Here is a 14869-nt window from a genome sequence, read left to right on the forward strand (position 1 = left end):
AAAAAGGTGAATCAGTTATATTGGCAAGACCGAATAAATATTCAAACATGGAGGTTAGAGATCTCTACAAAAAGGGGGAATTGGTTTGTACCAGGATGAGCCTGGAGAGCATTTGGTCCAGATACATAGTCAAAATGTATCCTAACGAATTTTGGACTAGATACAATTCATGTACAACCTATGAATAGAGGTAAATTTCCAACTGGAAAAGTACACATTTGTGATCATTCTCTCTCCATAAAAGCCTGCTTATAGCTCTTACTCACATACACACATTCATCTACCAACAATTTTTGAAGTGCAAAAGTTGACAAGGAGTCGATTCACCAAATAGTTGGAATCTCTTATGTTAGAGCATTGCTCGGTCGAACTCACGAGTGTTTATATCTCAAGCTTGTTGTCAAATTTAGTTGTCAAAACTATATCTTGATTTCTAGTCCACAATTAGTTAAGTCTCGGACTAGGATAGAAATGTAGTTGAGAAACAGTGGATCACGACCGTCATATTGCGTTCTACCATTTGAAGGCGAAGATCAACTGAAGCTTTTGGAAAACTTCATCAATAAAAGGTAAGTGAAGATTGAACCACCTATTTCTCAAGTTATATTCACTTTTCTATCATTGAGACGATGCCTAATTAGACTATTATGCATATACAAGAATTTCGAGTCAAGTTTATCTTGATAATTAGTTCTCGAAATATAATGACTAAGCTTAATGAATATTTATTTATACTTGATGAATTTCGATTAAGGACAATTTGTTATTCAGAATCAAAATCATGATTCAAGTTTTATTCATTCGAAAATAGCCTGAAACATTGATATGTGTCATTGATGTTATTCGGGAATATTTCGAATCTATTTAGAGAGAATATAGAACTACTATAGATTCAGATACAAGACAGTGTTATCAGTCTTACAAATTGGGAAAACTGTTATACGTCTGAAGTCGTATTATATGTACTCGTACACGTAGCGGAGTAGCTATAAAGTTGACTTGCAGATTTGTCGTACGCATATTCTTATGTACACCATCTGAAAAATATGTTCAACTCGTGAACCAGATCAGTATGCATACTTGTATGCAAACCATTTAGGAACTGTGGTCACAGAACCGGGTGAGTATCCAAACGGGTACACGTACCAACATAGTTTTGTGTTCCCGAACTCGGTTGTGTCAAACAGGTACGCATCCAAAATAGTTCTGTGGACTCCGGAACCGGTGATAGTCTTAAGGTATCCATACCGGTACACATACCTAAATAATTCTGTTAACTCCGGAACTTGGTTTGGCTTGTTAGCTTACGAACCAGTACACGTAACTGTGACTGAACCGACTCATGAATGGATATGGTATTTGTACTTTGTACTTTGTACACCTACTAACCATGTCGATTATTTTCAAGTGCGATTAAATTATTTCTATGAGATAATTAACATTTGATTAATTATCTAAAACACTAGACTTATTTGATCACATGATTGTGACTCAAGTTAAATGTCTTAAGTGTTCATGCATGAAAATGAATTTAAGATTTTAAGTTCAAATTGGCTAGTTTAGGATAACCACCTTGAACATAGTCTTTATACACGGTTCAGTTACGGTTTCACCTAACCAGAGTGTATATCTTATTTATGTAAATCAGATTCAAAGATTCATCTAACGGTGGATATTGTTTGCTTGGTTCCAAATCTATCTTAGCTTAAACCTAAAGCAACCTATGCTTTGAATGTCTATAAAAGGGGAACTTCAAGCAACTGGGATCTTTGAATACCGACACTACTTTTTGGTGTGTCCTAGTTGTAACTAGAGTCGTCCTCTTCCTAACCCTTTTACGGTTTAGCGAGTATAAAGAGTTCGTAGGGATTCGTGAAGCCAGGTCTAGTTATCTTTCCTTGATAACTCGAGTATCCTGATCTTGATCGATTATTGAGTTGCTCACTTGATCAAGATAAATAGAAATCATCAAAGTTCTCTTCGTCTCAAACTTTGTTGATTCTGTAAGTTTTATAGTTGTGAGGTGAATAATAATCTAGGCTCTACTTTGGGTTGCATAAGTACGGATTTTGAGGTTATCCAGACTTTGTCTATTGTTATCGATTTCCATCACCTTTGATAAGTCTAACTAAGATCAGAATTAACTTAGTTTCTCTTATCCGGAATCGAGTTGGACTAAACAAATGATCCCGTATTTTTTTAAGCCATATAAAATATATACAAAACAAATAAGTTGACTTGCACAATTATTTCTCTTACCCGGAAGCAATTGAAACAAACATAGATATTAAAGCACCGCAATTGCACCGAAATTTCATTAAGTCTAAAACAATTGATACCAAACAATAAATAAAGATATCAAACCAGTTTTTCTTAACCGGAAATAATTGAATCACACACACACACATACATCCATACATACATAACGGAATCAACATCAATTGTACCGAATTTTGTTAAGCAAAAGAAAAATATATGTAATAAACTCAAACTTTTCTTAAACTGGAAAAAGATTAACTAACAAATTCGTTACCTCAGATTCCGCATCATCTTCTCCCCAGAAAGATATATCATTAAACGTAAGTTCAAGTTAGAACTCTCCCCCATTGTGTTGTCATCCTCTTGCAAGAACAAAAAAACAACAACAAAGGAAACCTTTACAAGAGAAAGGTTTAATTAGTTTTAACTAATGCGTGCCAATAACAACAGATCAAAACCCGAAACACATATGCTTTTATGTTAAACACAAATCGTTTCAACATATTGTGAATTTTTCACATATGAGTTTCAATCGGAACACCTTATGATCCTTTGATAAAGCCTATCAACATGGGCTAGAACTTAATCCCGCTAAATCAAAAAGCCACACAAACCATAAGGGTTCACACATCATATGAGATCGAATATTAAGGTTAAGAAAACCGAAATCAAACATCCCATAAAAACATAGCAATCCTACAGATAAAGTGACTGCAGAAAGTTCATTTAGGAGTCATAAAACATCAAAAATTGTTCACAAGACAAGACCACAATAATATACATAATATTATGAAATAAAAGTTGTAGAACCTAATCAGAGATGTCCAAGTCAGTATCCTCTTCTGATGCACTGTCTTGATACTTGTATGAGATAGCACACAAAGCTCCAATGAGATCTGGGTAATTGTTAGTAGCATGATCAATCAGTTGAATAATGCAGTTGTTTTTCCTTTGCAGTCTTATCTTGAGAGTTTGTGGGTCTCCTTCAACTCTTATAAGAGGGGGAACATTGAAAACTTTTCCTCTCATTTTGTTGAGGATTCCTTCTCCTAATTTCTTTGGAACTTTTTCCCTGGCGTTTGGCCACACAATTCCAAAGGAGCTGCAAATTCTTGTGATTAAACAGGAAAAACTAGGAGTCCTTCTACCACCTCTCCGAATTGTAATCATTTGTATAATCATTAGACCACAAAAATCAAAGTTCTTGATTCCCCTGACAAGATGATATACAAGTTCAACAACATCTCTAGTTCATCTGGACTTATGCATATTCCTAGGACACAGGTTTGCAGATGCTAGTTTTCCAAGAACTTTGAGATGAAATTCAACATTATGAAGAAGGAACGAATTACCTGACCTCCACCAATTACAGATGAGATGGTATCGTTGTCAACTCTAAATATTTCATCTGAACATGGTAAGAATGTGTTCGTGTAGGGATAGAGAATCAATTACGAAATCACTTTTTTATTGACCTCAAAGGACCTTGTACCGATCATAGTGCGAAAGTTACAACCTTCAAATTTCAACTCATGCATATTAGCATAAAAAAGCTTCACAAGGTCCGGTGTTGCCTTGAATAAGCTTTCATGGATGATACCCCATTCACGGTGATTTACAAAATTCATGTATTTCTTATCCGAAAATTTGACAAATATCATTTCCATAATGGGTTCTTTGATTGAACCGAATTTCTTAACACATTCATCATTCACAAAATAAATTTGGGAACCAACATCATAAGTAAGACTAGGCATGTTTTCGTAATTGATATCTATAGTAGAATAGAGCATTGTATTCCTACTCGGGCCTTCTCCTCTAACGAAATTTCTACTACTTCTAACTCTGTATGGACAAACTCCAATATACTTTCTAGAGAATCAACTAGACAGACAGACTCAATCTAGATAAAAAAGTATATCAAAGAGTTTATATCTCAATCTCTCGATTTGATATATACTCAAGCAAATAGAAATCTGCGAGTCTTTATCAAATACTAGAGAGATAACTTTGATGGTACCAAAGACCAATATCCAAGTGTCAACCAATTTAAATCAATAACCAAAAGGTCGGATATTCTAATTGATTAAACAACGCACAACCTGTGATATTTCAATTATATAACAAAATATAATACAGAAAAGAAATAACACAAACACTAGAATTTTGTTAACGAGGAAGCCGCAAATGCAGAAAAACCCCGCGACCTATTCCAGATTGAACACACACTGAATTAAGCCGCTACAGACACTAGCCTACTCCAAACTAACTTCGGTCTGGACTATAGTTGAACCCCAACCAATCTCACACTGATTCAAGGTACAGTTATGCTCCTACGTCTTTGATCCCAGCATGATACTACGTACTTGATTCCCTTAGCTGATCTAAACCACAACTAAGAGTTGTTACGACCCAAAGTCGAAGACTTTAATAAACAAATTTGTATTACACAGAAAAGTCTATGGTAATAGATAAATCCATCTCCCACGAATATACCTACAAGTTTTGTTCCGTCTTTTGATAAATCAAGGTGAACAAGAACCAATTGATAAACCAGACTTATGTTCCCGAAGAACAACCTAGTATTATCAATCACCTCACAATAGTCTTAACCGACGCAGCGAAAAAAGATATTGTGGAATCACAAACGATGAGACGAAGATGTTTCTGATTACTTTTTATCTTGACTATCGGAGATAGAAATCTCAAGCCAATTATTACAATTGTACTCGTACGATAGAAACATCAAGATCAGATTACACAACTACGATAAAGTAGTATCGGTCTGGCTTCACAATCTCAATGAAGTCTTTAAGTCGTTAAACTGGTTTTGAAGAAGAAACCAAATGTTATAGGAGAATAGACCATACCTTAGCACAACTAGTATCACACAGAATGTGTGGGTATTAGGTTTCCCAGTTTCTAGAGTTCTCCCTTATATAGTATTTCAAATCAGGGGTTGCAATCAATGTTAGCTTGGTAACAAAGCATTCAATATTCACCGTTAGATGAAAACCTGATTAGATTCAAGCTAATATTTATCAACCGTTAGATCGAAAACATAGCTTGTTATACACAAATGAAATGCACGTTTCTAGGCTTTTGTAACCGTACCCAAACTTGTACATTAGTTGGTTCAATAATAGTTAACCAAATGGTTATCCATATGATCACTTTCATATCAACCATATTCTTCTTCACCATAACTAGTTCAAATGACTCAAATGAACTAGTTACATAGTTGTTCAATTTCAAGGAAATCTTATGTACTACACAAGACACAATGAAGCAAAAACGATTTGATTCACTTGAATCGGTTCATGAATTACATAGTCACGGTTTGCAATTGCATTCCTTAGTTAATATGAATAAGTCAGAAAAATCGTTTTGAGATATAACCTACTCAAGTTCGCGGACTTAAATTCCCGGATGGAGTTTACAAACTCCAGCAGAAATTCTCGGGTTTGAGAACTTCGCCAGTCGCGGACTGGGTTCGCGGACTGAGTTCACGGACTTAGATCGCGCACTACTCCGGTTCACTTGATCAACAAAGTTCGCAAACTTAGGTTCAAGGAATAAGGACTTATACATATATGTGTTTCCACAACAATGCTTATATCCTCCAATGGTTATATAATCTAAACCCTCATTTCAATCATTGAAACATTCTCAGAGGACGTTATATAGTTGTTATTCACAAACCATTTTTCGTCAGAGCAATTTTCAAAGTGATTGAAACATAACATGACTTTCGTCAGTAGGTAAAGATGAACTTCGCTAAAGCGAAAGCTTACCAACACATATTTCGAGAAATAAATAGGCGAGATAAACTCGGCTCGAAATACCAAATGTGTATAATCTAAGTCTATATAGCAAAACGACTTTTGTCTCAAGATAGGAGATAAATAGACTTTTGAGTGATAGATAAGTTCAAGTCTCCACATACCTTTTAGTCGATGAAGATCCACCAGTTTCTTGAGTAGTCCTTCGTCTTGCATGATGATTGTCATGGAGTTCTTGAGCTCAACTAAACTTTTTATCCTAGTCCGAGACCTTAGCTATAGTAGACTAGAAATCAAGACTTACAGTTTTGATCACTAACACTGACAAACATGCTTGACAAAACTATCAATACATATGGAATACAAAAAAATATATAAATAAACTTTTGTAGCTCCTATTCCACGTTCCTAATCTTCTACATTACTCGAAATCTTCGTCACTTCCAAGTACTCCAATGATCCCAAAGGTTGTAAGTTTAGCATCATCGTTGTTGAAAATCCGTAGCTATAACAACGAGAAAACAAGAGTTCTCAATCATTGTTATGCAGTGTCATAGTATCATTACACAACGTGAAAGTTCAATTGTATGACAACTTTAACAATAATACTATGGTGATATGTCACTCCCCCTTAGTCAATACTCCATCTCATATGGAAACCACTCCCCCTTACATAATGATCCGAAAACCATATGTATTTGTAGTGTGAACTACATATTAATTCTCCCCCTTTTTGTCAATAAAATTGGCAAAGGTACAAGAACGGGATCCTAATGAAATTTCCGAAAGAGACATTTCATGACCAAAATAAAGCATATATCATCTTATTTAGATGCAATCATAAAGACGAAGCTAAATGCATTGATCAAGGAGTCTATAAAGATACAAGATAAGCGCTATCATATTCCACAGCCGCAATCCCCACAAAGATTTGGCAATCAAGCACAAGTTCAATTAAGAACTCTCCCCCATAAAATGTCATTCTCGAAAGAACAACAAGAGCGACCTTAATTTAAAAAAGAAAAGAAGGATTTCTTTGGACATAACAAATCACATACAAGTATGAATTTGAATCCAAAATATTCAATTAAATTACCCATAAGACAACCCATGATTAATTTAATCAAACATGCTCAACATAAGTAAACTTATGGAGACTTAAAAACACTCAATTAGATTAATCACAAGAAAACCCATAATTAATCTAATCGAAATACACAACTAAACTAATCAGAAAAGTAATCAATTTAATTGGTCATGATCGACACAAAGTATCTCATGGAACAACAATTATGTCAAAACAATGACTCAGTCGATAGAGATCAACATAAGATACCTTATGGAACAACGTAGTATGTACACAAAAATTATGGATCGGAGATCGACCTTATTCCATGGAATAAGCAAGGACTCATTCTATTTTCTATCACCATTTGCACAATGACATTCAATAGACATAATCGTTGAACACAAAATATTTTAACCTATCTGTCATCAAGATTTGACATAATAGGCTTAACTTTTGTATTTTTCAAAAGTCAAATCATTCTTTTATCAATACATGCATATCAACTCATGAACGACTTTACTTTTGACCAAGTATGGGACAATCAAGTTCACGTACGTAAACACACATATCCCATAACAATATTGCAATATATGAAACCATAAAGATTAATATTGCAAAAATCATCTTCCACACAATTTTTTAGAATTTAAAAAAAATAAATCTAAAAACATGAAGATGAAAATGTTGGACATAGCTATGTGTAGTCACAGTAATGGCTATTCCAAACTCTAGTTATTCTTCTAAATAAAAAAAGAAAAATAGAAGATTTACTAGGCAATAAGACCTTTGAAGAATTCTTTATCGTCCCTGAACTCCTTGTATTCAACAGCCATTGGAACATAAGGTTCATTAAGGTAGGAGTTTATATCAATAAACCTTCTTGGCTGATGTTGTCGAATCAGGGCCTTCTGAATCTCATGAGTCTTATACACAAAAGCCTTTATTTGTTGAATCTCCTTTCGCATCTCCTTCAACACTTCAAGAACATCAGAAAACTTCTGAGAATTTGAAGGAATGGATCTTGGCTTCCTCACATTCCTTCTTTTCCTTTTCAATGTTGGGGATAATGGAGATTTTTATTTTTCCTTCATGATTGATGGATTAACAATCATATTAGCATCTTTTGCATCATAAGACATCATGCTTGGAGTATCCATAAACTAAGGGTTTGTGAGAGGAAATCACAATTTTCTCAACAAGTAGTCTTGAGATAAAAAGAGGTTACAGAGAAGGAAAAAGGAATGTAGGGTTTCGAAACCTTTAAACAGGTTCGTACACGACCAACTCACAACCCTATGAAGAGTAGAATTGTCGATAATAACCCTCCTTTATTGATAGACGTGAATTCCTAAAAGTTAGAAAAAAAAACTTTTCCTAAAGCCTGAGAGGTACAAAATCATTGTCTCTTTTGATCAGGCACATGAGACAAGATTTCAAAAACAACACAATCAAGTTGTATTGTGGTGAACAACAATTTGTCCACCATTTCCCTCTTGTGAGGAATCTACAGACCTCTGTCTATCAAATTGACTTGACCATACTTTCTTCTCTAATGGTCTTGGTTTATCCTTGGAAACTAACTTCTTAGACGAAGATAAAATCCTACACACCTCAACGGTCTTCTGAGCAAGTTTAAGCTTCCTTGCTAAATAATTTGCTCTTCATTGAAGTTTGTTGACGTGCCTTCATTGGTGTTTGTATTTGTAACACCTTGAAAGTTCATGAACCTTTAGAAAACAATAAGAACACGTCAAGCTAGGATAAAAGTCAGGCTTTTGAGATGTGCATGCAGCTAGGCACATAGTGGAACCTGAAACATTACAAACATAGTTTCCAAAGAAAGGGTCAACTTTATCTTCCAGATTAGTTGGATTATCTTCTGAAAGAATATCAAGATTGATGTATGTATTGCTACAGTTATCAAAATCAATATTTTCACCAAGAAGAGCAACACTTGATTTCTCGTCTCCATTAGACTCATAGTTGTCAGACATTTCATCAAGAGTTGCAGCAAGACCTTTGTTCCCGGTGTATTTTCTACGATTTGGACACTCGTTTGCAAAATGACCAAATCCCTTACACTTAAAGCACCGAGGCATGTCCTCGTCATCAGTTTCATCAATATCCCTATTTTTAGGAGGAACATGATTATGAAGTTTGAATGATGCCTTAGTCTCATCTCTGGAGAACCGTTTACTTCTCTTCAGCAGAAGATCCCTAAACTGTCTTGTGATCATCGAGACTGATTTGTCAAGATCTTCATCTGATGAATCGGTCTCAGAGTGATCATCTTCAGAGATATACACTTTTTTACTTTTATCAAGTAATTTATTGTCCTTTAGTGCTTTGAACGCAACATCCTTAGATTTGGATGAATGTTCGTGATCAAAGATCTTAAGCTTCCCAACCAACGTATTTCTGGAGAGATTATCAAGGTTATTTCCCTCAACGATGGAATGCTTCTTAGAATCGTATCTTGATGGCAGCGATCTGAGAATTTTCATCACAGTGTCCTTTTCAGGAATAGTCTTACCCAATGCAAAAGATGCATTAACAATTTCAGAAACTTTGTGATTAAACTCATCAAATGTTTCTTCATCTTCCATATAAAGGTTTTCCCAATCGGAATTAAGGTTTTGAAGCCTAGCTTCCTTTTCACTGGTATTTCCTTCGAAAACGGTTTCTAAGATATCCCAAGCTTCTTTAGACTTAGTGAAATTTGACACATGGTGCTTAAGATTTGGGGTAATGGCATGTATGATGGCATTCAAACCTTCGGAATTTTGCTTCGCAACAAGTATCCGGCAGGGCTGTATTCACAAATATTCTTGGGAACGTTTACATTTCCAACTGCCACAATGGGAGGATCACAGACATTAACAAAATATACCCATGATTTAAAATCACGCGCTTGATGAAAAGCTCGCGTAGCAATTTTCCACCATAAGTAATTACAACAATCGAAGACTGGTGGTACGTTAATCGAGATAACACCTCTGTCCATAGAGTCAGATCGCCACAAACACAGACTTGTAAGGTCTTAACACATGTTTGCCTGCTCTGATACCAATTGAAAAAGCGGGAGTCTAACAACCACACCCAATATTTCTCTTAGCAATCTGTATGGAAAAACTCCAATATACTTTCTAGAGAATCAACTAGACAGTCAAACTCAATCTAGATAAAAAGTATATCAAACAGTTTATATCTCAATCTCTCGATTTGATACATACTCAAGCAAATAGAAATCTGCGAGTCTTTATCAAATACTAGAGAGATAACTTGGATGGTACCAAAGACCAATATCCAAGTGTCAATCAATTTAAATCAACAACCAAAAGGTCGGATATTCTAATTGATTGAAAAACGCACAACCTGTGATATTTCAATTATATAACAAAATATAATGCGGAAAAGAAATAACACAGACAGCAGAATTTTGTTAACGAGGAAACCGCAAATGCAGAAAACCCCCGGGACCTAGTCCAGATTGAACACACACTGAATTAAGACGCTACAAACACTAGCCTACTCCAAACTAACTTCAGTATGGACTGTAGTTGAACCCCAACCAATCTCATACTGATCCAAGGTACAGTTATGCTCCTACGTCTCTGATCCCAGCAGGATAATACGTACTTGATTCCCTTAGCTGATCTCACCCATAACTAAGGGTTGCTACGACCCAAAGTCGAAGACTTTAACAAACAAATCTGTATCACACAGAAAAGTCTATGGTAATAGATAAATCTGTCTCCCACGAAAATACCTACGAGTTTTGTTCCGTCTTTTGATAAATCAAGGTGAACAAGAACCAATTGATAAACCAGACTTATATTCCCGAAGAACAGCCTAGCATTATCAATCACCTCACAGTATTCTTAATCGACGCAGCGAAAAAAGATATTGTGGAATCACAAACGATGAGACGAAGATGTTTGTGATTAATTTTTATCTTGAAGATAGAAATCTAAAGCCAATTATTACAATTGTACTCGTACGATAGAAATAGAAAGATCAGATAAAATAACTTGGTGAGATTTTTAATCGTTGTTGTAAATAAGGATTCGAACTCTAAGACTTGTGAAGATTAAATTTAAAGATTTAATGAAAATAATAAACAAAGGAGAGAGTTACTGGGACTAGGATTCCACCGAATTAATATCATAAGGCTCAATTATTTTTTCTCAACAATTATCGCCTAATAAATAAAATAACATGGACTCTTATTTTTTCCAAAGTAGATTCTCAAAATATAAGGTTATAAATTGTAAGCATGGGACATCAAACATCTAAGCGAGCATGAACCATCAAATAAAATGATAACTAATTAATTCAAATCATAATTCTATTTTAGTTAGTGCAAGAATCAAATAGAAAAATAAAATAAATTTACCCATGTATGAAATTCGGATTCCTTCGTCGACCCAGTGTAGGGGTCTAGCTCATCATGTTGTAGACACTCTTAAAAGATTATTTTATTGCTCGAAAAGTGTTTACAATGGTGAAAATGAAGAAAAATTAAACGCAACTATTTTGCTCTTCCAAAACTCCCCCCTCTCCGAATGCCTGTTTGGTCCTATTAGCACCCTATTTATACACAACCACCCATTACTCAAACATCTTTTCAAAATATTCTTCCATAACTCCACCAAATCTTCTCTTTAATGAAAGATATCTTAGGAATAATTTCTTTCTCCATTTATCACACATCTTCCTCTATTTGCTAGAATAAAATCCTGGGGATATTATCTTTTTTTATTTATAAATAAAACCACAGATTTTCTTTCTCCTTTTCAATAAAAACAAACTGATCAATATATTATCTCTTTTAACTTCAAGATATGAAAACTTCCTGTATAATAGGCAAAAAGATATCTTTTCCTTAAATCTTTGAGATCTCCCATAAATTATGTGAATCTGTTTCAAATGAAGAAGAAGAGGGTGCCTCTATCCATTTGTTGGGTGTCCGTATCTGAAATGATGGGTGCCTTTATCAGTTCCTCTGGTTGCCTTTAACACTTTTTCGAGCTATTTTTCCAAAAGAGCTTATTTCTTCAAAAAGACTTAAAAAAAGATTATCAGTGATTAAATTAGTCATAGCGAATGTAGTTATGGGTGAAAATGCGTCACACTTGCGTGCTCATCAAATTCCCCCACACTTACATTTTGCTAGTCTTCGAGCAAAACAGAAAATTGACCCGCTACACAGCTGGTCATATAATAAGATAGAGAGAAAGAGACCCGCTACACAGATGGTCATATATATATTTATATATATATATATATGTATTTTTTTAGAGCCGCTACACAGCTGGTCATATAATGCAAGAAAAAAGAAAAGACCCGCTACACAACTGGTCATAACCCTAACAATCAAATTATTATTATTATTATTATTTTTCATTTTATATTTTTTAATTTTTTTAGACCCACTACACAGCTGGTCATAACATGCAAGAAAAAGGAACATACCCGCTACACAGCTGGTCATGATTTGCAAGGAATTTCCTGGAAAAAATAAAAATAAAGTAAAAAGTTAACCTCTCCCACACACTTAAACATTACATTGTCCTCAATGTAATTGAGTCATCCAACGCAAATATTAAGATGGGAAATGTAAAAAGTAAACCAAAATAAAATAGAGGATTACCCCCAAACCTAGTTTTTACTTCCCATGGAAGTGAGTATAGAAAAAAATACGGGGATACTATTGGGACTGGGGAAATATCAATTGGTTCATGCACGATATCAGGAATAGGCAAGTCCTCTGGGTACTTAGATGCAAAGTATTCCAACAACACATTAGAAGCACACAATTCTAACCCTAAATTAGGAAACTTTTGGAAGTCTAGGGGTCTAGAAACAACCTCTAAGTTGGGTGAATTATCTTGTGGGATGGATTCATCTATGGAATTAGGCAAATCATCCATACAATCATCCACATGGTCATCTATATGTTCTGTTTGGAACAGAGAGCCACTATAAGTTTCATCCTCGTCAGCATATAATCTTTGACATTCAAGAACTCTCAATCTTTGTTCCAAACTAGGCGGTGTGTGTTTGTAATACTTCCCATATATTGTTAAAGGTGATTCGTCACTTACCTCATATGGAGCAGAAACTCCATACCGTTGCCTACGCTTATATTCAGCAAGCGTCATCTCAGATGAGGTTTCATGATAATTTGACTTTCTAAGCTTATATTCCGCCAGCGTCATCTTAGGTGACGTCTCCTCAGAAGAAGTCATCATCCTCAAAAAGTCCGTGAAAACAAATACAAAAAGAAACACATAAAAAGGAAAAAAAATCTAAAATGAAATAAAAATACTTTACAAAATAAATAAAAATAAACCTAAAAATTAATCTAAAAACAAATCCGCGTTGGCGGCGCCAAAATGGTGAGATTTTTAATCGTTGTTGTAAATAAGGATTCGAACTCTAAGACTTGTGAAGATTAAATTTAAAGATTTAATGAAAATAATAAACAAAGGCGAGAGTTACTGGGACTAGGATTCCACCGAATTCATATCATAAGGCTCAATTATTTATTCTCAACAATTATCGCCTAATAAATAAAATAACATGGACTCTTATTTTTTCTAAAGTAGATTCTCAAAATATTAGTTATAAATTGTAAGCATGGGACATCAAACATCTAAGCAAGCATGACCCATCAAATAAAATGATAACTAATTAATTCAAATCATAATTCTATTTTAGTTAGTGCAAAAATCAAATAGAAAAGTAAAAATTTTACCCATGTATGAAATTCGGATTCCTCCGTCGACCCAGTGTAGGGGTCTAGCTCATCATGTTGTAGACACTCTTAAAATATTATTTTATTGCTCGAAAAGTGTTTACAATGGTGAAAACGAAGAAAAATTAAACGCAACTATTTTTCTCTTCCAAAACTCCCCCCTCTCCGGATGCTTGTTTGGTCCTATTAGCACCCTATTTATACACAACAACCCATTACTCAAACATCTTTTCAAAATATTCTTCCATAACTCCACCAGATCTTCTCTTTAATGAAAGATATCTTAGGAATAATTTCTTTCTCCATTTATCACACATCTTCCTCTATTTGCTAGAATAAAATCCTGGGAATATTATCTTTTTTTATTTATAAATAAAACCACAGATTTTCTTTCTCCTTTTCAATAAAAACAAACTGATCAATATATTATCTCTTTTAACTTCAAGATATGAAAACTTCCTGTATAATAGGAAAGAAGATATCTTTTCCTTAAATCTTTGAGATGTCCCATAAATTATGTGAATCTGTTTCAAATGAAGAAGAATAGGGTGCCTCTATCCATTTGTTAGGTGTCTGTATCTGAAATGATGGGTGCCTTTATCAGTTCCTCTGGTTGCCTTTAACACTTTTTCGAGCTATTTTTCCAAAAGATCTTATTTCCTCGAAAAGACTTAATACAAGATTATTAGTGATTAAATTAGTCATAGCGAATGTAGTTATGGGTGAAAATGCGTCACACTTGCGTGCTCATTACAACTACGATAAAGTAGTATCGGTCTGGCTTCACAATCTCAATGAAGTCTTTAAGTCGTTAACCTGGTTTAGAAGAAGAAACCAAAGGTTAAAGGAGAATCGACTCTAGCTTAGCACAACTAGTATCACACAGAATGTGTGGGGATTAGGTTTCCAAATTGCTAGAGTTCTCCCTTATATAGTATTTCAAATCAGGGTTTGCAATCAATGTTAGCTTGGTAACAAAGCATTCAATATTCACCGTTA

This window comes from Papaver somniferum, chromosome 4, assembly GCF_003573695.1.
Source record: "Papaver somniferum cultivar HN1 chromosome 4, ASM357369v1, whole genome shotgun sequence".
NCBI classification, from domain to species: Eukaryota; Viridiplantae; Streptophyta; class Magnoliopsida; order Ranunculales; family Papaveraceae; genus Papaver; species Papaver somniferum.